This window comes from Apodemus sylvaticus, chromosome 11 (assembly GCF_947179515.1).
Source record: "Apodemus sylvaticus chromosome 11, mApoSyl1.1, whole genome shotgun sequence".
NCBI lineage: Eukaryota > Metazoa > Chordata > Mammalia > Rodentia > Muridae > Apodemus > Apodemus sylvaticus.
The window spans coordinates 4,056,271-4,070,488 of record NC_067482.1 but is presented as its reverse complement, the minus strand read 5'-3'; the positions used below and the strand labels follow the sequence as shown (position 1 = coordinate 4,070,488).

The 14,218-nt window shown below is 47.0% G+C and overlaps 1 pseudogene; it reads left to right on the top strand.

The window, feature by feature from the left end:
• Window positions 1-13,170: 13,170 nt before the first annotated feature.
• On the top strand, window positions 13,171-13,832 carry LOC127696245 (adiponectin receptor protein 1-like; annotated as a pseudogene).
• The last annotated feature ends 386 nt before the right edge of the window (window positions 13,833-14,218 follow it).

Sequence of the window (14,218 nt, the reverse complement as noted above, 5' to 3'; positions counted from 1 at the left end):
AGCTTCTCCAGTGATACTGCCAAATAACCTTACCTCTCACCTTTTGTTAGCTGTCCTGACTCCGATGTTAACATGACTCCGTACCTTACCTCTGTCCCTCTCTTTAGCATGGCAAACTGTTTTAAGACCTCTGGGACATGTTCCCTAGGAACACTAAGCTCCCTAGACTGTAATGAAATCGTAAGCCTTGATATATCATCTCTGCCACAATGCCCTGCAATCCAGAGCACGTCAATTCTTTGTGGCACTCAGGTATATCATCGCCTACCTGCCAGCTGGTCAGGAGTTTGCACGTTGGTACTCCTTTTCCTTGAGCTGGGAGTGATCCAGGGAAATGAGCCCCTGCCAATCCCAGTTGTAGATATGATAGCTGCTCGACTCGAGAGAGCAGTTCAGATCGTGCCACTCTTGGTCGCTACAGGAATAGCCGTAGCTGTTGGTACTGGTGTGGCAGGAATAACGACTTCTCTGGCCCAATACAATACATTCACTTCCCAGTTTAAAAGCAATCTCCAGGGAATGATTGAAACTGTGCTTACTATCCAGAAGCAGATCAATTCTTTGGCAGCCCTGGTGCTTCAGAATTGACAGGGCCTAGATGTCCTGACAGCTAAAGAAAGTGGTCGTTGCCTGTTCCTCAAAGAAGAATGCTGTTTCTATGTCAACCAATCCGGGATAGTGAGAAACAAACTCCAGGAGCTTCAGTCAGACATAAAGAACTTCAGAGATCGTGAGACCTCCAGTTCTGGCATTTTCGAAAACCCTATATGGAAATGGATACTCCCTTTTGTAACGCCTTTTCTAGTCATCTTCCTGGTGTTATTGTTTGCTCCCTGCCTAATTAATCTTGTTTCTACATTCCTCCAACGGCAAATAAAAAAAAATTCTAACCAAACTATTAATCAACAGAATTACCAGCCGCTGCCCATGAAAGAGCCGCTGTCCCTAGATGTACCTGATGCCAACATGCACCAAGTGGGCCCTGATGATGAAAGTCAGCTACACCCTGAAGTTGGCAACGCCCCTAGACAGCAGGAAGTAGTTTAAGAGACACAGTGCCCTCACTCCTTTTCATCATCGGGTCCCCCCCCCCCCTTTTCTTTTTCTTTTTAATGGAAGAAATGCAGGAGTGTTGGTACTGAGACCTGCGAGGCCTGTGACGTCATATAGGTGACAATTAGAACTATAGGGCTGTTGCCAAGGCAACAGCCGCCATATACCCAGAATTTAATGGCCCACCTTTACCTGTAATCTATGTCATCACCAGTATATAACTGTGCAGCGTTTCTCTCCCTCTCTTTCTTTCTTTCTTTCCTTCCTTCTTCCCACCTGCTACCCCTTTCCCATCTTAAAAGTCCCACGTGGAACTGTTTGGCCTGGTGTATCTCATTGCGGCCACATCACTGCATCCCCACGCCCTGCGTGGCGGGCAGACAGGTGGCCTGTGCCGCGATGCAGGCAGATGGATCTTTGCGAAGAAAAACCAACAGGTGGCGTTTGACATCTGTATTCCCAGTACCCAAGGCCTCCAGCATGCGCTCAAATGGCGCCTGGGCTGTTTCCCTTCAGAAAGCAGAGAGCAGGAGAGGCCTGCCTCTTCACCATCCTTCTGTTTTGTGGCCTGTTTCGTTTTGTTTCTGTTTTTTTATTTTTTGTTGTTTATTTTTTTCTTCTCCTGGATCTTTACAGTTCCCGCTGTCCTCAGGTTGAAAACTGTCTACAAATTATGTAATTTGTTTAAGTTCTGGCTTTACAGGCTTTGACTTCACTCTGACCAAATCTTTCTGCATCTAAGCTTCCTACATGGTAAAGTATGGGTAACTGGCACAGTAATATGTATTATATGCCTCACCGAGTTAATGTGAAGAATGTAGAGAAGAAATGGGCTAATATCACCCATTTTTAGTCCAACACAGCATGTGGCTAATGAACTTTATGCATCGTTGATCCTGAGCCTACCCGGCTCTACTCTTCCAGGACAATTTGTAAGTCAACAGCTATTATTTTGGATATCTTGACCTTCTTTTTTGACTTGGTCCACTGATTGCCCGAATCTATGTGGTGCATCACACAGAAACCAGCAAGTGGCTAGTAGGCAGCCATCTTGGCATCCTGCATGTATTTATTTTTTTGTGTGTGTGTCATTATTTTTATTGTTCAGATGAATCCCTTCACTTGTACTTCAAGTTAGATAAATGACACATGACATTTCCTGAACAGTATAACAATGTTTTTTCTTGCCAATCTTGTTATGCCTGATCTTCTTAACATATTTTAACTACAATTGTTTTGGTTGTCATTATAGTACAAGCATTTCTTTGTTCACAAAATCACAAGTAGCAGTGATATACTCAGCCCAGATATCCATCTGAATCTTTCCCTCTTCTATTTTGGTAGAAAGATGGGAACAGACACCCTCTATTTGCTTGACTACACCATACAAAGCTGCTTCTTAGGGGATGCTCTTAGGGGTAGGGGGGTGAGGGGGTAGAAGCGGGAGGATCAGAGGCCGAAGGTCATCCTTACCACACGAGACCTTGCTCAAAACTCAATAAATCTAATAACCACTACGGTGAGGTAATATGGCTGGCACGGCCCCCTTCTGCATGCTTACCGTCTTTATAAAACAGGGGGCATGGTGTGTGCCTGCACTCAAGGAAGGCCACATGAAGCCTGCTGTGGCATCCATGTGGTGGGTAAACTGAGGCAGCAGCTGTTGGGGGTCAGCGCTTAGAGCTACTGAGGTGGGTGGATCCAGACACCTACAGAGGTTGTTGCCAATGGCAGCCAGAGATTAGAGAAGTTATTCAGCAGACTTCTCTCTGAGGGAACAAAGCGTAATTTACTGGGGCTGGCACTACCTGTGGCCAGCAGAAAAAACTATGAACTCTTTTAACTCCTTGGGGCTGGCAAGGAAGAGAAAAAAATTCACACACACCCCCCACTGAGTGGATGAAACAAAAGGCAGAGTAGAACAACTTCATACACACAAATATATACATGCAGACATACACACAGACCTACAGACAGACATACACATTCACACATAGAATGGTTAAAGCAAAGCTCCAGGAGGCAGGCTCCAAGTATTTCACGCATACACATACATACATGTATACACACAAGCATGCTCTAACACACACCCAGACAAGCTTTACATATATACATACATACACAGAGCTTATGGGCAGAAGAGTGTCCAGCCCCCCACTCAACACAAACCTTACATATATACATACACAGAGTTGAGGGAATTATGTTCCAACTTGCACTCACACAAACTTTACATATGTACATACATACATACATACATACATACACATAGTTGATGCATGGAAGGAACAATGCTTCAACCCTCATACTTTTATTTTTTTCTTCCATAGCTTATAGACCCCAGCAAAATCTTTCAACAGTATAAAATTACAATGGGTTTATGTTTTAGTTTTCTCCCAGTGAATGATTATGAAAACTGTGGTTTCCAATACCATTATAAGAAATAACATTATGTAGTACAGGTAGAGAAAACAAGTTATTTCCCAAACCCACGCACATTTGTAACTAAGCGACTTGTTATAGATTAACAAAGTGTAAGTTTTCGAGGGGAGTTCCTCAGCCAGTGTCTCCTACTGGCAGGTAGCGATTGTCGTTATGAAGAAAGGATTAATTATGCTATGATTTATCTTTAAAAGCAAACTTGTGAGAATCTTGAGAGAATCACAAATCTAAACTTTTATGTAAAAATCAGTCCTATCTACCTTAAATCCTCAGAATGCATATCTATTCATCAGCAAATCTTAATAAATCATATCAGAAACCCGAGGGCAAAAAATAAGTATTAGAAATCAGTCATCAGCAGTCCAGCCTCGGGAGGGTCACGTCAGCCAGGGCTGCCCTTGTTCTTGCTCCCTGGCCTTAAAAGCTCCCCAGCCTAACTAATGAGAGTGCGCCTTTCTGAACCTCAGATTGTTCCCCGAGACGATCTACATCACAGCCAGTAGGAAAAACATCTCAGCCTAGCTTCACTAACATTATTTTTCCAAATACTTTCTAAGGCTGGTGGCCACTGCTCACAATCTGCGTCTCTAAGTTCTTCTCGAGGGTAGTGACAGAATCATCAATCTGCTCCAGGACCGTGAGTGCCAGAGATGCTGCCCAGGGAGGGGCTGAAGACCCCTGGAGTTTTCACACAGTTTTTAGATCAAGAGGGGAGTGAGGGCAGCAAGCAGAGCAGAACTGCACCGCAGCATGAAGTCCTCAGAGCACATGGTCCCAGGACCGTGCCACACTGAGGCGCACCCATGTGGCTGTACTAACTGGTGGGCTAAATTCATTCCATGAGTTCTAAAGGCATTTGTCTTTCCTCCTGCTTGGCCCTCGGCAGGAGCTGTAGCGGGAAGAAGAAGCGGTGCTGCTGACACCAGCATCCAGGTGAAAGCACCCGGGTTAATCCGCCCAGAATTTGGTCCTTTGTCATGGAGCCCTGGGAGTCTGCTATGACTTCTTACTCACCTTATGGATTGTTTTTTAATTAAAGCTGCTCCTGGGACTAAATCCCATCTAAGTTTCTTTAATTCCTCATCCTTTCTCAAATCCTTTTAGAAAATCCCCAAACCTCGGTCTGTAGGATCCCAGCGAGGCAGGGAAGAGTGAGTGTGCATTGAAGATCTTGGCTCCGCACGGTGACTTGAGCGCCTATCATCACAGTGACTTATTAGTGATTATCTTTACAGATTAGGAAAATGAAGGCCAGAGGTTACATGTTGACTACAGTGATCAGGCACTCAGCAAATGCTCATTAAGTATCAACCGAGCTCACAGTGCCTGGTGACACACATTGTAATTCCAGCTTTTTGGAGGCAGACCCTGAGATCATTCCAAGTTCAAGGCAAGCCAGGGCTACACAGTGAGACCCTGTCTTCAAACAAACAAGATAACAATAATAAGTCTCCCCATGTCTAATAGGAAAAGAAGGCATCAAACAAGCCTACAGATGCGAGAGGATAGGAGAGAGATTTTTGTAGGAACTCTGAGCAGAAGGTCATATAGTATATCACGTCAGAGCAGGGGGTCAGGAGAAACCACCACGTATGCTAAGCTGCACCCCGAAGAGTCAGGTAGCAGGGTGAGGAAGAGGTGTGGGAGGCGCCCTCTTTATTGTCTCGTAGAGCCCTCATCTTAGAGGGAGACTAGGTCAGTTCTCCTCCGCTGTGGCACACACTGGCTTTAGATTATCAAAGCCCGTTGCTCTTTATTTTTTAATGTATTTTTATTTCTGTGTTTGCCTCAAGTTTTTATGCAAATACACCATATATATTGAAGCAATTTTTCTTACCTGACTTCTGCCACAGAAGCCAGAATGTCAAAATATCTGTTCTCATTCAAATGTTGGGAGAGGTCACTAAATCTCTCGCTCTTAGGTCTCCCAGACCCTTGTTTGTTTGTAGCTGAACACATGACTCACGGGCTCCTTCACGGCCCAACCTGCCTAGGGACAAACAGGAGCCAGAACACTAAGTCCAGGGCTCGATGCATCGCTGGAGGACTGTAGCTTGATGCATCGCTGGAGGACTGTAGCTCGATGCATTGCACAGAGGACTGTAGCTCGATGCATCGCTGGAGGACTGTAGCTCGATGCATTGCACAGAGGACTGTAGCTTGATGCATCGCTGGAGGAGTAGCTGCAGCCTGTTTCTTCTTCTCCCATCTGTTCCTTATTTTGTCTCTGAGACCAGGTCTTGCTCAGGCTAGCCTAGAACTCACTACATAGCTGAGGTCGGTCTACAGTGTGTAATCTCGTGCCATTGTCTTCCTGGTACTGGACTGACAGATGAACGCCACCCGCATGGCTCTCTGTTCTGGTCCGTGCTAAGCTGTTTGGAAGCCTCCAGGCTGTATTGCAAGATCCGGCTGAATCTATTTGTAGACTCTATGTTTGGGCTCACAGAGCCAGCAGCCTTTTGAAGAACCCTAATTTAAACTCCCTGGGCTGTCCTGCTGTTGATGCTTCTTGTTAAGACAGGTAGAAAGTATCCAAGATGACTTTTCCCCAAAGTCTGAGTACAATAAAAACGACACAGAGGAGCTTAGAACCCTCTGGCTGAAGGGGAAATGGAAAAAGACGGAGCGGAGGAGGAGAGTCCAGCCTGTCTCTTTGTTAGGCCCAGCAGAGCGGAAGGTACAGCCTCCTGAGGAAAACCATTCTGGAGACAGAAAGGCCCTCTGTCTGGCTTCCTCCTCCTGTAAGTCGTTAGTCCCACAGAGGTGTCTGTAAAAACAGACTGGCTCACCGTGTAATGTCCATGTCCTCTCACTGAGAAAGGCTGCTCTGTCATTTACCCTTGGAGCATACTCTGGGTCTTTGTAAACCAAAGCTACGTTTGCCTTATTATAGAAAGTGTTCTCTGAGTCAGACATTTTGATCCTCCTAAAGCTGGGAAGGGGCCAGACGAGCACCACCGCCCTCCACCCCACCCCCGCCGCCGCCCCTAGGCTCAGTAGCCTATCCTGGGTGCCACGCCCCTGAACAGTGGACCCGGAGAGAGTTCAGGAAGCTACACTGGCTGGCTTTGCCAAAGTCTCTGCCAAACTCACTCCAGGCGGAGCACGGAGCGCCTCTCTGGACTTGAGACTCGAGGCTGTCTGGGTGAGAGAGCTTCACTTAGCCGTACAGTTGCAGCTGGAAAATTCTTCAGGGATTGACGGAGACAGCGGTAGGGAAGGCTTGTCTCTCTCACAGTCTGAATCAATCCCTTTATGTCATCTCTCTGTCCTTTCCCCCATGATGTGCCTGCTAGTTCTCTTCTTTTTATTAGCAGACGAATATAATGATTCCTTGGTGTGAATCCAGAGAGAGCTAGTGCGAACGACTTTGCCCTTTGAGTAGATCCTTCTGCACAAAGCGCCTTTGTGAGCCATCAACAGGCCTGCCTCAGACCAGGTAGACAGACACCTTTGAGCCAGTCAAAGTCACGTGGGTGACTTGGGCGGGCATGGGCCCACGTGACTCCTCTGAGCCTGGGGCCTGTGGATTTGACTCTTCCTATTAGAAGCAGCTGTGGAATAATAAGATAGTCCCTGGGACTTCAGGCCCCGGGTGCCTGATGTGCCTGAGCAGACAGCCTTATCCGTAATAAAGACCACAGGGCCACAGTGAGGCGTTAGCAGAGTAAAGGCACAGGCAAAGGCACGTTGTAACCTGTTAAATATTATACTAACGATAACCTTATCAAAAGGGATAACCTCTGGAGCCTTGTCTATCTATTTGGTTTTGTAGAGAGGTTGCCTAGGCATGTAAGAAGGGAACAATGACAGGTTACAATGGTGGGCACTTGGGAAGGGAGTCTCTTGTCTACTGAAGAAGGGCAGTCATGTGACTGGCCGGGAGCTCTGTCCTCCGGTTCTCACATGGTTCAAGTACTTGGGGTAGAGTGTGTGCGTGTGCGTGCGTGCGTGTGTGTGTGTGTGTGTGTGTGTGTGTGCGCGCGCGCGCATGTGCGTGTGCGTGTGCGTGTGCGTGTGTGTGTTTGAAGATAGCCTGGGTTCCACAGAAGCTGGTCTTTAAAAGCCTAAACAAACAGCAGCAATCCAGAGCCCCGTCTGGATGGGCTCAAGTTGCCTACATTCAGGTTACACCGTGACCCTTCCTAATTTATCCATAACCACAAATGTTCGAAAGCTCACTCCAAGCTGGAATGCCTCGGCCCAGCACAGACTCTCTCCTTAATTCTGACGGCTAAAACGAGCCCGTGTGGTGCTGTGTGGGATGGGAAGATGAAATGAGGGGCAGGACAAGCAGAAGCAAAGTTTGAGTCTTTCTTCCTTCACAAAGGATACAGGAAGGCCACTCGAGGGCAGATAGGGAAGGGAGGAAGGGGTGAGTCCCCCTCTCTTTACTAAGCTAGTTTCCTTGAGGGCTTTGGCAGATATTAGTACTGGGGGAGTCCTGGCTTTCTTCTCCAATCGTTTTCAGTTCTCTGCTAATTAGAGCATTGGAGAAATTGCCATGATAATTATGGTGTCTAGACTTGAGGAGCTCCAGAAGGCAGTAAGAGAATATTTAATTGCAGAGCTAAGAAGCATGAGAAGATGACAGTCTTCCTTGAGAACAGTACTTCTCAGAATCACCTCAGCACTGTCTGTTATGTCAAGGGGAGTCTGGGGCGTTTGTCTGAGCATTCAGTTCTGATTCTGCTGGAATCTGACAGACTGACTGTGGAAGGCCCACCCCACCCCACCCCACCCCACCCCACCCCGCATCTGATGGGTAGTACATGGCATGCAGGTGCACTGGGCTGGCTATCCAGCACGGAATAAAACAGAGATATGCTGTATTCCTATCATCCAAGTATGTGGGATGCAAGATCAGAAGTTCAAAGTCATCCTCAGCTACATAGCAAATTCAAGGCCTATGATACATAATCTTAAAAAAAAAAAAAAAACCAAAAACCAAAAACCAAACCAAAACAAAAAAACCCCAAGCTGGGCTAGAGAGTTGGCTCAGCAGTTAAGAGCACTGACTGCTCTTCCGAAGGTCCTGAGTTCAAATCCCAGCAACTACATGGTGGCTCACAACCATCCGTGATGAGATCTGACACCCTCTTCTGGTGTGTCTGAGGACAGCTACAGTGTATTTACATATAACAATAAATAAATCTTAAAAACAAAAACAAAACAAAAAACAAAGCCTTTGCCCAGTGTAGTGCCTCAAGCCTTTAGTCCCAACACTTGAGAGGCAGAGGCAGGAGGATTTCTGCGAGCTTGAGCCCAGCTTGATCTATAGAACAAGTTCCAGAACAGTGAGGGGTGTTACCCAGAGAATCCCCCCCCCCCCCCCCGACAAACCAAAAAAACAAACCCAAACAACAACATCAAAAACAAAAACTAAACTAAAGCCTTCGTTTCCTCAATGGCTTCCAGGGGTCTGCAGAGAAGGGTGTGTTGTGGCACTGCGGTCTTCATCATGATACTTTGGTAGTGTGTCATCACGGTGCAGGGCAGACACTCTGGGGCCTTAATTTTAATTTGTTTGCTTGTGAGACAGGGTTTTCTGTAGACCGGACTGACACCAACCTCACTGTGCAGCTGAGGATGATCTTGAACTTCTGATCCTCCTGCCTCCACGTCCCAAGTGCTAGGACTGCGGGCCACCAAACCCAGCTTTATGTTTCTTGCATAGTAAGCAGACACTCGACCAACTGGTCCACATACTCAGCTAAAACGTTCTGTTTCTTGTCCTGGTTGATGAGATGTTGACTGGGTCTTTTATATGAGAAAAGTGAACAGGCAAGCAGAGTTCCATCTTACCAGGCTTGGTCACCATGTTTCGTCTGTCTCGGTTACATCATGCGTGTTTCTAAAGTGCTGGTTAGTGGGAGAGCTAAGCAGCTGGACTTCCTACTTGACGTGTCCCTGGCGCCAGGCATCCCTCCACCAGCGCTGCCCTGCTCGGAGAGGACAGAGTGACTGCTCGTGCTGTTGACTGGTGTGTGCCAGGCCACACTTTCCCTATTCCCTTCACTTTTTCCAAATGGGAGGATCACCAATGTTTCTGCTGACCTTACACGCAGACCTCCGTGTGGTGAAGATCAACACAGAGGAATGGGCAAGCGAGAAAACCCTTACTTTCAGTCAACCTCCCAATTAAGTGTTCTACAGTGAGCATAGGCGATTCCTTGTAAAATCTCATGCATTTAAATATATGTGCATTATCTATTTACGTAAGATATAGTTATAAAAATAATATCATGCATACTGTTCAATGACTGCCTTGTTACTTAAAATGCTGTAAACATTCCTATGGAAAATATAGAGCTACATCAATCTCTTTAAATACAGTCTAAACTCATAATCATTGATTTTACTAAACATCTGTTAGTTCTGGTTCACTCCCTTCTCTTTGTGGTTATATTCAGTTCTAGTTTCAAAAAATCAGCTTTATTGAAAATATATCCTATGCGTGACATAGTAAAACCTGGAAGTATGTGCAGCATGAATTCTGACAAAGGCGTCCACTTCATGTAACCTCGACTTCAATGGAGCTGTAGAAAGTTTCTCTTTCTTAGCAAGTCTCTGGATGCTGGGGCTGATGACACTGTAATCCTGGCGCTGAGACAGGGTTGAGAGTGTAGGTTAGCTTGACTTAGCTAGCGAGTCTGAACCCAGCTTCTGCCTCACAGTTCCTCTTCCGGTCCTGCCCCGGAAACTCACCTCATGTCCCTTTGCTAGTCCTACCCCGCACCAGACGACCGGTGCTCTGCTTCTGTTCCTGTAAACTGTTGTACATTTTCTGGAATTTCATATATGAGGAATTATACAGAATATACTTTTCTGAGACTGGCGTCTTTTACATGTTTTAAAAATACCGTCATGCTGATGCCTTTATAAGTGGTTGATTTCTTTTTATTGCATTTCATTGTATACATATCCCACAATTTATCTATTCATTTGATAAGTACATAGATAATTTCCAATTTCACTATTATAAATATTATCACATTAATTATTATATTAAATAAGATAATGTAGGAAGGAGAAGGTTTGTTTCAGCTTACAATTCTCAGACACACTCATCACTGAGGGAAGTCTGGGTAGGAACTCAAGGCAGGAACGGCGGAGGCAGGAACGGAAGCAGAAGACACGGATGATCACCAGTTGCTGGCTTGGGTCTCCTTTCTGGCTCGGTTAGCTTTCTTCTATACCCCTGGACCACCTGCCTGCCAAGAGATGGCACCGCCCAGAGATGGCACCGCTCACAGTGGGCTGGGCCCATTCCTGTCAATCGCTAATCACGTCTCACAGACTTCCCTACAGGTCATTCTAATGGAGGTGTTCTCCCAGATGAAGTTTTCTCTTGCCAGATGACCCTGGCTTGTGTCAAATTGACAAAAACCAACAAAACAAAACAAAACAAAACAAAAACCCCAAAATCCTAACCAGCATGACAATAAATGCCAAATTGCTTTTCATAGCGGTTGTATCATCTTATATTCCCATCATCCATAATGAGAGTGCCACAGTCTCTGTGTCTAATCTCAGTCATCTGTTACATCATAGTAATATGCTAGTATAGCTTTAATTTGTATCTCCATGAGTAAGGATTGTAAGAACCTTTCACAAGCTTTTTATTTTCCTTTCAGTTTTTTGAGACAGAGTTTCTCTCTGTGTAGCCCTGGCTGTCCTAGAACTCACTCTGTAGACTGATCTGGCCTCCAACTCAGAGATCCACCTGCCTCTGCCTCTTAGTGCTGGGATTAAAGGTGTGCCCTACCACACCAGCTGAAATATTTTTTTCTTAACGAGTAATCTACAGAGGTCTGTCTCAAATGCAAATACAGGTTTTTCAAAAAGAATACATTCAGGTGTGTGCACATGCACACAGCCATATATGTAAAACCTCTGTAAATACCCGTGTCCATAAACCTAAGAAGGGAGAAAAAATAAGCTGTCAACAGTCAGAATGAAGATGGGGATAGCCCTGAGCCAGGTCTTACCGGCTCTGAGCAGAGTGCAGGGTGGTATGTATGAATTCTTTCCAGGGTCCATTTCATCACACGCGGCACCCAGGTATTCAGGGGAGCTTCATAGCTGGGGTCCGAGTGGCTCGGACTGTGAGTCAAGCGTGAAGCATTGTCAACATGACATTAGTTTTCAAGCATATAACGTGGAAGAGTCATGGGGTCAGAGGCAGGTCTATCTAGATATCAAAGGAACGCCAGGGAAGCCAGGCGATATGAAAATAGAGTTCCCCCTCTGGAAGGACAGTACCTGGACCTGGGAGAGTGAAGCAAAAGTTACAGCAGGGACTCCTGAAAGGGACACATGTGAAAATGTGGGACGTCTGTTGAGGAAGGCCACGGGATGAAGAGGGCCAGCCGAGACAAGGCTCCGGGGCTGGGCTGGACTGGGTGGGGCTGCCCACACCGTTTGGAGCTTGTATCCCATCACCACAGCCTGGGTGCCAGAGCCAGAGGTACAGGATTCAATAACATGTGTTCCCCGTTGGGCAGTGGTCTTGCTCTAACTCTATCCCTGGTTTATGCTTTTATTTCTCCCTTTGGGGAGTGAAATTGTTTCTCTTGGGCTGTCGTATTTTGGAAGTATGTAACTTGCTTTTTGGCTTTTACAGACACCAAGAGTTTGCCTTGAGTCTCAGACGATGCTCGGGTCTTGGACTTGTGTGTGCTGGTGGGGCTGTTAGGGCTCGTGGAGGTGGCCTGGGGGCGGGTCCTGTGAAGTCTGTGAGCCGTACAGGAGCCCGCCCCGGCCCGGGAGCCAGGGCGGGATGCTTTAGCCTGCATCCGTAGTGTCCTCTGGAGGCTTGTTCCCCGCCTTGCTGTCCGGAGGTGTTGGGAATGTTGGGAGGGAGACAGAAAGAATGCTTTGGAAGAGGGTTTCTCATCTCCGCGTCTCCTCTGCTTTCAGGGAGTCAGGAAGTGAGCAGGTTGGCTCACGCCGGCCGGGCTTCCTGCTGTGGTGGTGGGCTCACCCTGGGTCCAGAGCTTAATGACCGTGGACCTGAAATCATGAGCCCAAGGCTGAAGAGCAAACACTCCCAGTGCCTCAGGAAGAGGAGGGCTGGTACTGATGCTTCCTCTGCAAGCCCACCGTAACATGGAGCAGGTGGAGGCGCGCGCGCGCGTGTGTGTGTGTGTGTGTGTGTGTGTGTGTGTGTGTGTGTGCGCGCGCGCGCGCGCGCGCGCGTGTGTGTGTGTGTGTGTATGTATGTATATACACATACATACACATATACACATATATACACATATACACATATACATATATACATACATACACATAGACAGACACATATACATATACACATACATACACATATACATACATACACACATATACATATATACACGTATATAATACACATACACGTGTACAGTCTTGACGGTTATCCCATATGATATGCTTCCTGACTAAAAGACAGTGACTACTTGCTACCTTCTTTTTGGGCTGGCTTCAAGAGCATCTTCCGCATCCACACAGAAATTAGGGTCGCCTATCAGATACACCGCCTATCAGACATTTACATTATGATTCATATAAGTGGCAAAATTACAGTTAAGAGGCAGCAATGAAATGATTTTCTGTGGTTTGGGTCACCACAACACGAGGAACTGTCTTAAGAGGTCGCAGCGTTGGGAAGGCTGAGAACCCCTGGGCTGGGCCACCTCTTGGCTTCGTGCTATTTCTCTTTGGGAATCTTGACCATGCCCAGAGCAAATGTGTACTTCGTGAGAAATCGGCCAGGGAGATGTTCTTTCTGGGTGCAGGGCTCTGCCTCAGCGTCTCCTGGGTCTTCCACAAAGTCTCTTTGACTTCTTCCAAACTGGGCTATTCCGGCCTCGCTGTACTAGATACAGGAGTTTTATCTCCTGGCTCTATTCCTGCTTCCGCTGTGCCCCACAGCCACGGCTCCGCAGCCTCTCTATCACGTGCCCTGGGTATTTCTGCCTCCATTGAGGTAAAGGGGGTTCGTTTGTCCCCCTAAGAATTATCTCACAGGCTTGCTCCTGGACTCGGCCTGAGTGGTGCCACACCCACCATGTACTTTACCACCGATGGGGACTTTGTCAAGGCCACCGAAGTGGGTCGGATGGGCTGGCTGTGTTGGCTGTGCTTCCCCATCAAGCTGTGGGGCACGGAGCTGGCCTGCAGCTGCTCAGATTCCTGAGCGCTTCTTTCCTGGAAACTGACACATGGTTCCAGTCTTACCGGATTTTCCGTGTCCAGGTGGTGTGGCAGCAGCTTTTGTACAGTTCCACCGAGTCGCCAACTGTCAGGGACCCCACTCTGGCTTCGGAGGAGGTTCTACCTTTCTCTAAGCGCTCCTGTCGGAGGGGCGGAGAGGAATCTCCCAAGTGCTTTTAAAACCAACTTCTTTGCTGAAGCAAGAGGAAGACTCTGAGCTGTCTGTTTCTAGAAGAGCCCTCCTCTTCGAGAACTGAGTTCCGGTCATGCTGCAGCGCAGCCACCCAGCAATAACTTCCCGTTTCCACTCCCGGGCTGGGGGTGGGGCATCCCTGCTGGATTTTAAGCACAGGTTGGGATTCCACCTGTTCCTCCAGTCATTTTGGGGGAAAATATCAAACTGGGATTCTTCAGAAATTATGTTTTTTTTTCCTCGAAATGTCCATCTCTTCTTGTAAGCTGGCTGGTAACAGGCCACTCATTTTTATGGTACACTTTTCAAAAACGATGATCTGCCCTC